Source organism: Pleurodeles waltl, chromosome 7 (genome assembly GCF_031143425.1).
Source record: "Pleurodeles waltl isolate 20211129_DDA chromosome 7, aPleWal1.hap1.20221129, whole genome shotgun sequence".
Lineage (NCBI taxonomy): Eukaryota > Metazoa > Chordata > Amphibia > Caudata > Salamandridae > Pleurodeles > Pleurodeles waltl.
Window position 1 is genome coordinate 196,521,167 of NC_090446.1, and position 16,564 is coordinate 196,537,730.

Here is a 16,564-nt window from a genome sequence, read left to right on the forward strand (position 1 = left end):
TCCTGATGACATCGATGACGAGCCCATAAACATTCCCCCGGAGACCACCCAAAAGGTCCTAGAAACCCTCCAGACCCCACCTTCAGTCACTAGGAGGAGCACAGAACAAGCAGCCATCACAGAAGAACCACCCACCACCCCAATTGCAAGACCTGCCAGCTCCTATACAGCTGAGGACTCTGACGACACTGGCACCAGCTTTGAAAGAACTGTAGTTGGAGTACAGCAGGAGCTGGCCAAGGAGGTGCGGGTGGGGATGCAAAATATGGCAGCCAGCCTTGAGGGGGTGCGTTCGTGCATGATGTCATCTGCAGATCAGGCAGCAGCTATGCAAGCCCTAACATCCATACTGCAAGGACTACAAGAAACTGTCAAGGAATTCACCACTGCAGTAAGGGAGTTGCCACAACACCTCGCACCCCAAGCTTTCCACTGCATGCACAAATGCAATCATGACTCCCTCAGGGCCGACCTGGCTGCCTACCATCGTGATGTAGCTGCTATTCTCAAAAACCAGCAGGCCCTCCTTGCTGCAGTACTGCCCTTAAGACCTTCACAGGGAGCAGTGGCCGGGATGTCTGACTCCACGTCTTCTAACACTGAGGTGTGTGTTGCTCCTTCACAACCAACAACAACAAGGACAAAGCAGGCAACACACACATCAGAAGAAGAATACATGGAACAGATCACATTCACACGGAAGAGTACCCGGAAGCACTAGTCCCTGCACCATGGCCTACTTTGACCAAGGTCCTACGTTTTGTCAAATGCCAGTCTCACTACAACTATACTCAATGACTGTTCTGCTAACCACTGTATAACTTGTCAGCATTGCCAGTGAATGTCTCTCTCCTACTAATTGGCAAATCCTGTCCCTCTGCACTGTCGGTAACATCACCCCAGCATGTCAGGAGCATTATCCACACCCCTTCTGTAGGTATCACCATGTAAGATTTCACTAGAACGGACTCAGCAAACCTGGACAATGTACATATTGCACTACAGCACCTATCAATAAATAGCACTTACACACCTAATATGTCTGTGTGACAACCATGTAGCTTGTCAATACAACTGTCCTGACATCATGTAGTCTGATACATCTGTGCAGTGGCCAGGATTGCATCATAGCCTGCCCATCCTGAGGAGAATAACTGATGAAGGGAGAAACCACACACAATCATGCTGTGTTGGACAGCAAATGCTCCATCAATAGAAATCAAAGTCAACTAATGGTGGCTGATAAATGTTGTCACCATGCAATACTAATACATTGAATTATGCAGTCTAATCTAAGTAAACACAACTAAACACAGCATCAATCAACCTTTCTGAGTAAACTTCCAAATAGGTATTCATGCTGATTTTTTCCACACATGATCTATGTCAGTAATGAAGACAAGACGACAAGAGTGTTAACAACACCTCATCTTCAAAGATGTCCCTGAACATCACACTGCAGTCCGACCTAAAAAATTCCCCACAATACCAAGTCTGGAAGCACACTTTGTGATGTACAAAACATACTTATCAACACAAATCCTTTGTGATCCATGTAAACTCCAAATGGTGGTTCTATCAAATGGTGGATACTTACCAAGTTACCACAGGGGTAGCTGCAATTTTAAACCTCTTTTTTCTTTGGTTTGTAGCATAGGACACAAATGTCATAGAACAACAATCACCTACACTGATGGCAAGGCCATGATCAAGTAGCAGTTAACACATAATGCAAAGGGTTAACTATATATTTATTCATAAGTAATCACACCAGAGGCAACTAAGGGAAAAGTCATACCTACACTAATCTAACCTGACTACTCCTTACCCACAACTGTCCCTAACTAACCTAAGCTAAACTTCCTCTACACATATAACGAATCGATCTAAACATCAACCCCCCCACCCACCATTATGAGACAGGACACATGCAGGACAACACATACTAACCTACACACATACTATACTATCCTAAACAATCATATATTTTTTTGGATATTTTATTATTATTATTATTTATATTTTATTTTTCTTTCTTTTTTCTTTTTTTTCAAAACAGACAGGAACGCCAACATTGACCCCCACCCACACACTTAATAATGAAAAGTAGAAAGAATAAGGACCCTCCTCCCTAACACTAACTAAGCTACAAACCTATACTAACCTAACACTAATCCCCCAAGCCCACTAATCATGATAAAAAGGAAAGAGGAGGGAGGGGAGGGATTAATTTAAATAGACCATATCAGTCCTAGAGGTTGGCCCTCCGGAGGGTCCGCCTGATGGACCTGACCCGCTTCTTGATGTAGGCCACATCCTGGCTCAGCTTGTCCACCTTCCTTATGAACTTGTCCATTTTGCGGTCCAAAGCCTGGAATGCCGCAGGGTCAATTGGAGGTGCTGCTGCTGTCTGGGTCCCGGCAGAGGTGCTCTGTGTGGGTGTTGAGCGTAGCCCACTGGACTGTCCTGCAGCTCTTATAAGGCTGGGTCCTGGTCGTGCTGCAGAGGCAGGGACAACTGTCCCCACCGTTGCTGGGGCCACTTGGGGAGAACTGTTGGTTGTGGTGGCTGTAGTGGGCAACGTTGGGCCACCCTGTGGTGAAGCCCACCATGCTCCGGAGGCCCGATCCGCCTGGTATTTTCGGGCCATCCGTCGGAACCCCGACTGCACCTGCAGGATGTGTCGGTACCTCATGGCCCGCCTCTCAAATTCATGCCTCTGTGCGGCACTCATGTTTGCAGCTGTGAAGAGAAAGGGCAACTATTTACCATAGGAAATGCATTGTGTGGAATAGCACAAGTGGTCAATCGGAAATTACTTTTACTGTAGTTGTAACAGCTCATATCACCATATAGATCATTGAAAGTCTCAGAGGAAGTACATGGGAAGCCTGCATACAAAGGTCATCTCACACATAGCATATACAATTATCTACATGATGGGTGACATCAGCCAAAACTTCTCATCATAAAAATTACAAATGCAGCCTACATTCATGCTGCACCTCCTCCGCCTATTGCCTGGACTCCATATGTCAGTGTATGTGTTAACAATCACAACCCTCAAGATCTGCAATTTGTAATTGGATTTGCTAGTATAGAACTCATGTGCCATAACCGAGTGTGTACACTAGGTTCAAAACAAAGTTTCAAATGGTCACAAGTATGTGTAACCTACTGGTTGCAACAGTCCTAGGTACCCTATTCCCAAACACATGGCTGTCTTTGAGGCGGGGTGGGAAGAACAACCACCAATTCCAAAATCGATGCACACCCAGGAGTGATCAGAAAGCTCAACATGTTTTTGCCTCCACACACACACCACCAGTAAGGGCTATCAACAATTCGAAGTCAGCTAAACCTTGTCCTATCCAAGGTCCACACATGTCAAAATGTACTGACCTAGGCCAACATCACATACTTCCAGTGAGGCATATTTTTCTACAGACACAGAGGAGCAAGAACACCCATGATCATGAATAGCATGTACACCTAGGCCGTTGCACTGTAGTCCCACACACTTCTAGTACAACTTGTGGAAGTACATGCCCCCGGAAGATCCAACCTACAGTGTACTCAGTACATTGTTTACTAGGGAAGCAGCAGATTTCAGACAAGCCATTTGCAGAAGCTATCTGGGAGAGTGTCAGTCTGACATGCAGACTCAGTCCGAGACAAGTCCCAGAGCAACTCTTACATTAACTAGTGTATTCCACATGACTCACCCCATTTCCCATAGCGGGCCCTATAGGAATGGCCTACAGACCCAAATTCTGACAAATGCATAAGCATAGGTCAACTCAAAATGAAGTGATAACTGAAATCCCACTAATGGAATAAGACTAATGATTGGGCAGCGCATAAAACCTTGTAATCTGTTCAACACACAGTAGTCCATCACGCATCACCAGCAAACACAAAAAATACCACACATGCAACACTCATTGTAGGTGTCGGGGTCCTCAAAATGAGCCACTCTCCCACTGTGTACGGTGCAGGTCCACCTGTAAAGTATGGAAGGAAGAATATACTCAGAATCCACGCACTGACAAACAATTGCATTACAAAGACAATGTGATAATATGACATGAGTAATGAAACACTTTCACACATGCTCATACTGCATGGAATTATTCATGCGCAACATTTACATCGGATGAGTCTCCTGCTACAGTTACACACACTACTACACACATGCAGTGGCCCGGATTGTCATGTGGTGGCAAAGATGCACCTCCATTAGTATACACCAACAATATAGGTGTGCATTCATCTCATCATGTGCATCCAAGAGAGACATCCAAAAGCTGGTTACTTGAGGACTGCCTGACCTCTCAAACGGCCTATGTGGTCATGACACATATGTGACTGATAGGTACATGGTACAGAGGGCCAGGTACTTTGGCAATACCTCATGTTGTTACAGTTTCATACATTGATGTGTCCAAACAATGGTGATTGGCATCAAACATAGATGTTTGTACCCTAGTCCATACCTTTGGACTGCCATCCCTATTCTGATTTGGGCACAAGTGACAATAAATACCTGTCTAAAATGTTAGATGATGGCACCTGAGTCCTTAACAAATATGGTTCATTCTCAGATCTGGCATGTAACAATTAAATGTGAAGGAGCACATTTATCACGACAAGGCATGGCACTTCCAAGAACATTTTCCCTACACACCAACCAGATACACATGTGACATATGTGTGGGCCACATTGCTAACTTCAATTGACGTGAAGGCAGCACACATTTTCAGCATCATGTAGGGTTTACAAATGTCAGTCTAGCTATAGCGTCAACATATGTAGGTATGATGTTTCTACATCCATACTTCACTGGCTATTGTGACCTGTAGAGTCCTAATTGCGTCATTAATGTGTCGCTTGTCTGACACAAAGGCGGCACTACATTACATTCTGCTACAGGCAACCTGTATGTGTAGAAAACATGAGCTACCTGACTGCTAGCATTTGTCATCCTTCACATTGTGCATCAATTACCCTGTATGTTTCCCTAGCATTACGCACAGTCAGCTACTTATCTGGCAGATTGGGTAACAATCATCACATGTCACAACACAGCTTTAAATTGTGCACATTTAAATGATCTGTACTCACCAACATGGCCACCAATCCTGATTCCCAGGTGGTCCAGCAGATCTTGCTCCCTGGAGATCAGATCAGCCCAGCGGTGCTTCAATTGATGGTCATTCCTTTGGCTACCATATAGACGCACCAAGTGATGGCGCACCTTCCCCCACCGGACTTTACGGGCCTCCGTGTGATACCCCTGTATCACTCTACCCCCAGCCTCCAGCATAAGTGGGAGGAAATGGCAAACAAGCCATATAAACCCCCCCAATTCCTCCTCACCCGCCCTGGAAAGCCGTGGCCTACCAGACATGTCAGCACTGAAAAAGGGGAAAAAGTAGTAGAAAAAAGGAAAAGGGGGAAATGGGGAAAGATAGAGTGGGGAAATACAAAGAAAACTTAAGAAGAAGAGCCCAACTATCCCCTATATTACAGTACCCACAACAGACTCCCACAGACAATAAATACAGCACTGGACTTGAAAAATTAATACAACACAGACTCAGACAGTATTCTACAACAAGACAATGATGACAAAAGCACAAGTGAGATGGCACACTGGACACAAAAGCACTAATACACAGGACAACACTTTGCACACAGCCACACAGTCTAGAATTATCTGAGACTGCAAAGTGAAAGTGAAAGTACACCCACTGTACAGATTCTGTAAACAGGATATCCTATTACATCACATCCTGCATAAAATGGCCGCCGTTTTTTTCCACTATGCGTCATATTTTCACGCATACAGGTTGTGCGTCATATTTTTTGACGCACAGGAGTGCAAATAATGCAGAGTCAAAAATATTTTCATTATTGGGATATAATATTTGTTTGAGGCATATTTTACAGTTCTAGAGTTGAAAATTAGGCTGCAGCAAATTATGATATCTATTTATGAAAAATATATTTGACTCAGCATTATCTGCACTCATGGGCGTCAAAAATAATGACGCAAAAGCTGCATGCGTGGAAATATGACGCATAATGGAAAAAAAACGGAGGCCATGTTATGCAGAATATTATGATATCTATTTATGAAATATATATTTTGACTCTGCATTATCTGCACTCCTGTGCGTCAAATATTATGACGCACAAGCTGTATGCGTGGAAATATGACGCATTATGACAAATATTTCTTTCATTTGTCCAAATGAGAAATTAATTTTGTCGTGACCAAACGGTGCTAAGTGATAAACTTTGGGGTTAGCTATAGCAAATGTCCCTTATAGGATGTATAGAAGGTATTCACAGTGCAATAGTAATGATTGGCCAGAATGGATATTACTCATATTTGTACACATATGTAGGTAATTGCTGATTGCTAATTTCAAAATATGAATGAGATACCAGGATGTATTCCTTAGCAAAATTGTGTCCACATGTATCAATCTATTCAAAATTGCATAAAGGCCAATTAGGTAGTGCAATTGTCACCTACACATTTTTTGGGGGTAACCATGTCCTATTTACGAGTTAATTTATCTAAAATGTGTTTCACTTTTGACATGTAGGGCACACATGCGCCTTATGCATGTGTGTGCTTCACATGTGCATAATAAATGTATATTTGGGGGGCAGCAGAGGGGGACTTAGGCCCCCAGCACCCTGGGGTTTGCTCTTCCAGACTTGCAACTTTATCCAAGGGTTTCCCAAATTCAGTAATGCAAAACTATCGGCAGCAGGCCCATGGAAGCAAATTGGGTATGATTTACTGTTTGCTAATCTGTAATCCCATTTGCCCATTTGACGTTTGCCCTATTGATTCTTTGGAGAATTCTGACATACCATTTTACATTGATTTTATAGCAAAATCTCAACGTTCCTTATGTCATGATAGCAAATAGGTTGTTGATGTATGTGGCCCTTTATGCATTACCTGGTTTAGAGGCATGTTTCATTCTTCGTGCTATGTTACAACTGGGACACTACTGTGATAGGCTGCTTGCAACCATTTTGTTGATTTGATAGTACATGTACATGTGTGTGGTCCAATATTGATCCAGTATCAACTGTCAAGGTGTATGTTGTCCCTGTAACGTCCAGGTCTCCTCATGAGTTAGTGGCAGCTAATCGTGTATCTAATGAGTATCGTTTGTAGCAAAATTTGAGAAAAGTCATTGAGGACATGGTCAACTACACGTGGATGGTCCCACCCTGTCACTGAAGACGTGTAATGAGACTTTCAACTGGGCAACCTTGGTGTGCTGAGTGAGAGAATGTCTCAGGTGTCTGGATCCGGCATGTGTCATTGCAAAATTTGTACTCAAGTTGGCCTCTGTGGATGGTAATGTATCAGGCAACATCATATCCTCTGTGCACAAGTAAATTGCTGGTATTCAGCACACACAACTCATCTTTATTATTTGAACAATGTAACTCTGCGTGTGAACTGTCAGGGTCCTTATATGTGTTGACTTTTCATGGACATTATCTGAGGTTGCTGGTTCGGCTGGAGGCCACGTACACCATCAAACGCTATGGTCCAGGTACACTGTCACACTTTGTAGTTTAGGCATTCATGAGGCCCAGACAACGGAAGGGCCATGATTTAGCTATTCAAGGGCACTGTCACAAATCTGATACAAATAACAGTCAGATGATGCAATACTATGTATTTGAGTATACATTGATGAGGCTAATGACAAATTAGTGTCTGAGGTACAAGAGGTTTTGGACAGCACGTGTGGTCCATAGGTGGGCCCCAGGTATCTTTAGGGTGACCCACGGACAGGTGCCAGTCAGGCTGACAGGATGCTGGGTCAATCAGGAGCCAGTTCTTTCAGAAATTACATGATCAGTGGTCTGACTAGGACTGGTCAGAGGGAGCAGTAGACAGTTGACATGTCACACTGTGTATGTCCTGTGTTGTTTTGAAGGTGACACATGAACCCTGATAAAGTGTTACACAGCAACATTAGTAGCAATGCTTAATGATGTATATGCCCAAATGCCAACATCTATGCTGTATGAGGCATCAGCAGGGATGGGGCATGTACATTTGGGTGGTGTGCATGGAGGGGATCACTGGTGTGACCTCCATCAGTGTCTCACTAGTCCTGTCAGATGAGATTTGCTGAAAATTAGCCTACAGTACCCTTCACACGAGAATCAATCTACAGGTGATACCAGGCCTTAAAAACTCCAAGCCAGTGTATTATATGAGCTGAGTTCCATGCAGTGAGATGGTACTATGACAATGGTAGGCATAGGAAAGGTTGTGGCGCACTGGATGACTCTTGTGAGTGTGTGTGTGTAGATGAGGGAATCTCAGTGTACACATATCAGCATTCCAGGGACCTCTTCAGACAGGTGGGGTGTGACCAGCTGCAGGTGTGTGTAATGTTTTTAGTAAAGGGCTGACATGTAGATGGGTAGTGATGTGCTGGATGCTTGTCATATGTGTAGCACTTGTGCTGTGTATGTTCTGCTTATGTGTAACTCTAGTGACAGATAGTCATTGCAAAGATAGTAAGTAGTTGGAATTACTGTTGCCAAGAGTCTGGTAATACATTCCTGTTCCTGAAGCATAAGCATGTGAACTGCCTGATGTATGAGGCCTGTTTTCCCCTAGTTGAGTGATGGTTTTTTAGTTGTGTGCCATCTGGTGGGATGATCCATGTTTCCTACATGTATGTGTGTCATATGTGTGGTCCTCAGCTATTGCCCTTCAAAGGTGAACTGTACAGGATGTCAGTCATTTACATTGTGTGTGTATGTGACCATTGTATGGTGGCCATTTCATTTGTAGTGTATTTTTCTGTGTCCTGATTGTTATATCATTATTGCTCAATGAGACAACATTCTTCTTCTGATATTTCAAGCTAAAGGTGGGCAGAAATGAACAGGCCAAACCATGATGTGGTGTTTGTTATCAGTGTTTATTTACAATAGTGCATTAAGTGGTGATGGTGATAATTATGAAAAGAAATTATTTACAATGTGTTGGCGCCTACGCACTCCAGCAGTCGTGTTTGGTTGTTCCCCCTCCTGTTGCAGGCCAGCATCCTCCTCTTTTTCGTCTTCATGCATGTATGGGTCTGGTTCGAGGAGGGGAATGTTCCTTTTGACACAAATGTTGTGCAATATTGCACATGTGAGTATGATCCTACCGACCATCTCGGGGGAATATAGTAGGCTACCACCAGTGATGTCGAGGCAGCAGAACCTTGACTTGAGGATGCCGAAGGTCCGCTCGACAATGCTGCGTGTCCTCTTATGGGCGTTGTTGTATGCCCGCTCTGCAGCAGTACTCGGGTTCCCAAATGGTGTCATTAGCCATGGCTGGATGCCATACCCCTGATCAGCTGAAAGAAAAAAAAAAGAATGGGATCATGTTGATGTAGCTTGCATTATTGAAAAGACCGTTCATGGCAGTAGTTGTCTTGTGTTGTCTGTGACTCTTTTGTGTACTGATGTGACATCCTATACTTGTATACCTGCATTGTGTTTTTACCTTGGCCGAGCACGTGTTTGCCTGCTAACCGTTTGTCATCAGTATGTTTGGTAATTTTCAGTGCAGTGTGCCCTCCTTAACATTGTGACTTTTGATACAGGTGTCCTTGTGTCTTCACTTGGGGTGAGTAGATAATTCAATGTAGAGTTTGATTTATAAGTGTTGTTAGCACGTTCATATGGAAGTACCCTGGACATCCCATACCTTTAGACTTAGGCAGTGTATTAATGTAAAGGTCATTGTGAGACTTACAATTTGCAAGGTGACATTTCGTCTAGCACACTCATTGACGTCCTCACATTAGGCTGTACAGTAAATTCAGATGTGTGGCAGGTGCAATGGTGACTTACGAAACATGGCTAGTGATGTCAGGACCTCAGTATGTTCCTGTCTAGATGTTGCTGTTGTGGTGTATGTGTTGTGTGTCCTAGAGGGTTGCTGTGCAGTGTGTGAATAAGTAGGTTTTCGTACTTACCAACAAGTAGTCCATTGCCATACCGTCCATCCTGGAAGTGTTGGTTGATGGTACAGTGACGGAAGATGAATGAGTCATGTACACTCCCAGGATATTTAGCCACGATGTTGGTGATCAATCCCTGGTGATCGACTATGGCCTGCACGTTGATTGAATGTGTGTGCTTCCTGTTGCGGTAGAGGTGCTCAGTCGCAGCAGGTGGCACAAGGCGTACATGTGTGCAGTCGATTGCACCAAGGACGTGTGGGAAGCCACTGATTGCGTAGAACCCCTGTTTAGTTTCCTGCTGCTTCTGCAGTGTGTTAGGGAAGCAGATGTGGCGGGGTGTCAGGCGAATGATGGCATCCAGTACTTTTGGCAGAAATGCGGAGAATGATGGTTGTGATATTCCGCCAACCAGGGCACCAGTTGTTTGAAATGAGCCACTTGCCAGCATGTGAAGTACGGCAAGCAGCTTTGTTTCTGTTGGTATGGTGTGGGGTGTCGCCAAAGTGGGGGTCAACTGCTGTTCAATGTTTTGCAGCAGCTGCTGGATGGCCTGCCAGTTCAACCGGTACCTCTGTATGATGTTGTGTTCCCTGAGGCCCTGAAGGGTTGTTCTTGGGCGGAATATCCTCTCCTGCCTTCTGCGCTGCCTTTGGGGTCCCTGCTGGTGTTGTGGTAGCTGCTGTTGTTGCTGCTGGGCTCTGCGTCTGCGTGAACGCTGTATAAGAATCACCTCCATGTCTCCCTGTTGCTGCTCTGCTGCTCTGCTGCTCTGCTGCTCTGCTGTTTGTTCTGTGTGTTCTGATTAAATACAGGTGTGTTTGCCCCATTTTAACGCCTGCCCTGACCCAGGCGTTACATTTTGACGCAAATCGGGCTGTGTGTCATTTTCTGGCTCCGCCTCCCGGCCGTGCGTCATTTTTACCCGGAAGCATAAATACGACGCACGGGCGTTTGCGTCGTTTTTTGGATGGGAACGCCTACCCTGCATATCATTAACGCAGGGCGGATTGCCGCATCCAAGAAATGACGCACACGGCGGAATTTTGTGTCCGCGGGCTCGGGCGTCAGAGTTTAAATATGGGACAACGTTTGCGCTGATTGTGCGTCAAATTTTTTGACGCACAATCGGCGCAAACGGAGTATAAATATGCCCCAAAAAGCTACTTGGTAGGTCCCTAGTCAAGTGCACTACATGTGACCAGGGCCAGAAACTTAAATGCTACTTGTGGGCTGCAACACTGGTTGTTCTACTCACATAAGTATCCCTCTAACCATGTCTCAGGCCTACCACTGCAACGCCTGTGTGTGCAGTTTCACTGCCAATTTGACTTGGCATTTAAAAGTATTTACCAAGCCTTAAACTCCCCTTTTGCTACATATGTCACCTCTAAGGTAGGCCATAGGGCAGGGTGCTATGTAGGTAAAAGGCAGGACATGAACAGGTGTGTTCTATATGTCCTGGTAGTGTAAAACTCCTAAATTCGTTTTACAGTGCTGTGAGGCCTTCTCTTTTCATGGAATAGCATTAGGGCTACCCTCATATACTGTTTGAGTGGTAGATTCTGATCTAAAAGAAGTAACCAGGTCACATTTAGTATGGCCAGAATGGAAATAGAAAATCCTGCTTATTGGAGAAGATGGATTTGATATTACTATTCTTGAAATGCCACTTTTATAAAGTGAGCATTTCTCTACACTTAAAACCTTCTGTGCCTTACAATCCATGTCTGGGCTGGGCTGGTTGACAGCTCCCTTGTGCATTTCACACAGACAACCACAAACACAGGATGCTCAGTCACACCTGCACACATCTGCATACCGAATGGGTCTTCCTGGGCTGGAAGGGTGGAGGGCCTGACACTTACATTTCAAAGAACAGTGGCCTGCACTCACACAGTGGGCTGCCAAACCCCCTACTGGGACCCTGGCAGACAGGACTGTACTGAAAGGGGACCTTGTGCACATCAAAGCCACTCTTTGAAGTCTCCCCCACTTCAAAGGCACATTTAGGTATATAAACTGGGCCGATGACTCTACCAACTCAAACACTTATTGAGAAGATACCTACTGGGAAAGGAACTCTGAACCAGAACCTGCAACCTGCTAAGAGAAGCTGCCTGGCTGCCCAAAGGACTCACCTGACTGCTTTGCTGTAAAGGACTGCTGCTTTGCTGTTGCCCTGCTTCCCTGCTGCCCTCTGTCTCTGCTGAGAAGTGCTCTCCAAGGACTTGGATTGAGCTTGCCTCCTGTTTCCTGAAGTCTCAGGGCCCAAACAACATAGGCCCTCATTACAACCGTGGCAGTAAAGTTCGCTGACCGCTGTGCTGATGGCTGCCAACATACCGTGTCCGCGGCGGAAAGCTGCTACAGGTATTATGACCCACACTTAGAAATCCTTCACAATGCAGACACCCACACAAGTCTGCCACACCAAAGATCAGTGATAAACTGGCAGTATCAAAACCCACACGGTTACGCCAACAGGAAATACGCCCACAATATCACAACCCACAAATCAACCCAGAGGTCATTCAACCGTGGTAAACCATTGGCGGTACGCACCGCGGCTATCAAAATACACACACATTTACAAAATAGAACCACATTGGACAATTCAAAATACACACACCTGACACACATACACACACCACACCCACACACGCACACCACTATAAAACACCCACCCACATTACCCACAACCCCTTACAATGACAATTTTGGAAGAAGCAGAGAGAGAGAAAAGCAAAGACAACACCAGCATCCAGAGACACACAACATCATCACTCATACACCATCCACGCACAAAACACCACACACCCCAACACATCACACCACACATCACATCAACCATCACCTCACACATCACTCACACCACATCATGGCTCCTCAAAGACACCCCAGGTTTTCTGAGGAGGAGCTCAGGGTCATGGTGGAGGAAATCAGCCGGGTAGAGCCACAGCTATTCGGATCACAGGTGCAGCAGACATCCATTGCAAGGAAGATGGAGCTATGGCAGAGAATTGTCGACAGTGTCAACGCAGTGGGACAGCATCCAGGAACACGGGATGACATCAGGAAGAGGTGGAACGACCTATGGGGGAAGATACGTTCCATGGTTTCAAGACACCGGATAGCAGCACAGAGGACTGGCGGTGGACTCCCACCCTCTCCCCCACAACTAACAACATGAGAGGAGCAAGTCTTGGTGATCATGCATCCTGAGGGCCTCGCAGGAGTAGCAGGAGGACAGGACTCTGGTAAGTCATATCTCTACTATTATATCCCCCCACCCTACCTGCATGCCATCACAAACCCTACCCCTACCCTCAAACCCATCACCCCAACACCTCACATATACTCTACTATCACAACCAGCACATCCCAATACCAAGCCCTGCATGCAACACCAAAGCATGGACCCCCAACACGGACCTGCATGGACACCCATCACCACAGCATGCCCACTAGAGACACTCACCCAGCCCACAAAATCACCACTCACTCAAGGCCAACTTGACAGGGAAATCACAACCATACAGGGAAACACACCCATGCACAAGATGACACACACAGATACAATAACAATGCATTTACACCCCAACAGGACCCCTACACAACGTCACCGGAGAGGAGGTTCCAGCCATATCCAGTCCCCCCACAGAAGAGGCCCCCAGTGATGACAGCAGCTCTGCACGCCTGGATCAAGATGACCAGCCCGGCCCATCAGAAACATCACCACAGCACCCACCCAGTGGGCCCATGCCACTGTCCCCAGGACAAGTCAATCAGCAGTGTGTTCACCACTACAGGGACCCGAGGCAACCCCACAAACGCCGGACGATCAGGGACCTGGGGTCAGTGGCAGTGGACACACGGGTCACGGGACAGAGGCACAGGATAACAGGGAAGCTGGGAGGACTGCTGTGCGACAGGGGGAGGACAGGCCCAGGGAACCCACTCTCCACGAGGCACTTTCCAATATCATGGGAGCATACCACCATTCCCAGGAGACCATGGGCACGGTACTGGCCAAGTTTCAGGAGACCCAGTGGCTGCAGGAGTAACAGTACCTGGGGATCAGGAAGGACTTGAAGTTCATTAACACCACCCTGGTCACCATAGCAGGGGTGCTGGCAGACATTTCCAACACCATGAGGGAGACCGTGGCATACCACCGGGCCCCTGATACTAGCCCAACCGATGAACAGCCTTCCACGTCCACCGGCACTAGTGGACAGGAGGTCCCGCCACAGGACCAACATGCCACCAGCACCCCACCTCCTGCAGAAGGAAAGCCACCCCACAAACGGTCCCTGCGATCCAGGCTGAAGACAGAGAAAATTACCAATACCCCTGCCAGGAAATAGGACTCTCCTGATTGTCACCCTTCTGTCCCACTCTGTCCCCCTGTTCACCTTGAACTGCCATTGCTCCACATCCCATGCCCCCTTGGACAATGCACCTTTGATACAAATAGACTGGACTCTATCCTGGACATTCCTCCACCATCACCCCAGCCCACTGCACATCCCCCTCTACTTATTAGCACTGAAATAAACACCCTTGAATCACAAAACAATCTGGACTCAGTCTGTACTTTCACAAATGTATTATTACATCTTCTTTGACAAATATCAATGTTAATGTTCATTTGCACATACCATTGTATGACAGTTGTTGGGCAGCAGTAAACATACCACAAGGCAGAATGAGGTACCCAGATCTGTGAAAGGGAAAGCCAAAGTGCACTGTCAGGGTCCATACACGGAGGTTAAAAGGCTGACTTATACAATGCCCTACAGTAGTCAGATATGAGATGAGCAGTGCCAGTCTCTTACCTGTTTCTCACTGGAAGTACTGCATGATGATGTTGTTTCGGTTGTCAATATCTTCTTCCTCTGCTTCCTCTTCCTCACTGTCCACAGGCTCCACAGCTGACATAAGATCATCATCAGGCCCATCCTCCTGCAGAAAAGGCACCTGGCGTTGCAAAGCCAGGTTGTGCAACATACAACATGCCACGATGATCTGGCACACCTTCTTCGTTGAGTAGTATAGGGAGCCACCTGTTAGATGGAGGCACGGGAATCTGGTCTTCAGGAGGCCGAATGTCCGCTCAATAATACGCCTAGTTCGTCCATGTGCCTCATTGTAGCGTTCCTCTGCCCTTGTCCTGGCATTCCTCACTGGGGTCAGTAGCCATGAGAGGCTGGGGTAACCAGAGTCACCTGTAAATGTCGATGGATATCTGTTAGACACACACCAATCTTCAGGGACTACCCCATACCCAGACACCTATTCATACTGTGTGGGGACCTTGGGCTCACCTATTCGCCACACCCTGTGCCTCTGGAGTTGGCCCATCACATAAGGGATGTTACTATTCCTCAAAATGTAAGTGTCATGCACAGAGCCAGGATACTTGGCATTCACATGAGAGATGTACTGGTCTGCCAAACACACCATTTGCACCTTCATTGAATGGTAGCTTTTTCAATTTCTGTACACCTGTTCCTTCCTGTGGGGTGGGGTGACACAAATGCCACATGTGTACCATCAATGGCACCATTAATGTTGGGGATATGTCCCAGGGCATAGAAGTCAGCTTTCACTGTGGCCAAATCCTCTACCTAGGGGAAAACTATGTAGCTGTGCATGTGTTTCAGCAGGGCAGATAACACTCTGGTCAACATGTTAGAGAACATTGGCTGAGACATCCCTGATGCCATGGCCACTGTTTTTTTAAAGGAACTACTTACCAGGAAATGGAGCACTGACAGGACCTGCACTAGAGGGGGGGATACCTGTGGGATGACGGATAGCTGACATCAGGTCTGGCTCCAATTGGGCACACAGTTCTTGGATTGTGGCACAATCAAGTCTGTAGGTGATAATGATGTGTCTGTCTTCCATTGTTGACAGGTCCACCAGGGTCTGTACACCGGAGGATGACACCATCTCATCATCTGCCCCAGCGGATGTGCCCTATGGAGGAGAATGGTGAGCAGAGGGTCATGTACCCCATGGGTTGTACAAGTGTTTTTGCACTAATGTGAGTAAATCTGTGTGTGGCGTTCTCTGTCCGTATTTCAGCCCAAATGTTCTGTGACGCAGTTAGGTGCCATGCCATGTGCCACCCTGAAATGGCAGCTGCCTGACCTGTAATGAGGGACAAGGGGAAATGAGGTAACTGCCCGGCGTTGTGCAGCGTTGCGGTAGGCAGTTGAAGTCCGTCGCGCAATTCAGCATTGGTTATCATTCGGCCCTATGGGTTCCAGGAGCCAATGACGATGTACGCCGGAGGTGACGGTACGCACCACCGCGGACGTGATTGCCATTTTCTATCTGTTCACTCACTTGATACCTCACCTTCAACAGGAGAGGACCTACACTGCAAGTGCTGCTGTGACCTGTGTCTGGAAGCGACAATGGCTCAAGTGTCTGGGGAAAGGGCCCTGCTGTCACTTCAGAGGAGTTGGAGAGACTAGTGGATGGGTTCTTCCCCCAGTACACGCTACTCTACGGTCCTCCTGACAAACAA